This window comes from Antrostomus carolinensis, unplaced genomic scaffold (assembly GCF_000700745.2).
Source record: "Antrostomus carolinensis isolate BGI_N321 unplaced genomic scaffold, ASM70074v2 scaffold49193, whole genome shotgun sequence".
Classification (NCBI taxonomy): Eukaryota; Metazoa; Chordata; class Aves; order Caprimulgiformes; family Caprimulgidae; genus Antrostomus; species Antrostomus carolinensis.
In genome coordinates this window covers 1-330 of record NW_010305396.1, presented here as the reverse complement: position 1 = coordinate 330, position 330 = coordinate 1, and the positions used below count along the sequence as shown (strand labels likewise).

The 330-nt window shown below is 55.2% G+C and overlaps 1 non-coding gene across 1 annotated transcript; it reads right to left on the bottom strand.

The window, feature by feature from the left end:
• Nucleotides 1-30: 30 nt before the first annotated feature.
• LOC114818424 (small nucleolar RNA SNORD41) lies at nucleotides 31-98 on the bottom strand. Its single transcript, XR_003766162.1, has one exon. It is a non-coding gene; the product is annotated as a small nucleolar RNA SNORD41 (small nucleolar RNA).
• Between the last annotated feature and the right edge of the window lie 232 nt (nucleotides 99-330).

Genomic DNA, 330 nt, shown 5'->3' with positions numbered 1-330 from the left:
AACCATCCCCCCCAGGGACCCTGGTCCATGACGGATCAGACAGTACGAACACAACAGCCATCACTGGTGTCAGCTCTTGAGTTTGTCATCACCTCCAGGAGATCTTGGGGCAGTTCCTACCTTACCCCAGTCCCACCAGTTTAACCAGTAAGCAGCCTGACAGAGCTGGAGGAACAATGGGAAGTCCACCACTCCCATTTCCTCACCCCCACATCGTACCTTGAGCAGGATGATGTCGATCTCCGAGTACTTCATCCCATTGACCAGGATGGGGATGAGCCTGAGGGAGGGGGGGGGACACACACACACAAAGGGGGACAAATTGAGGGT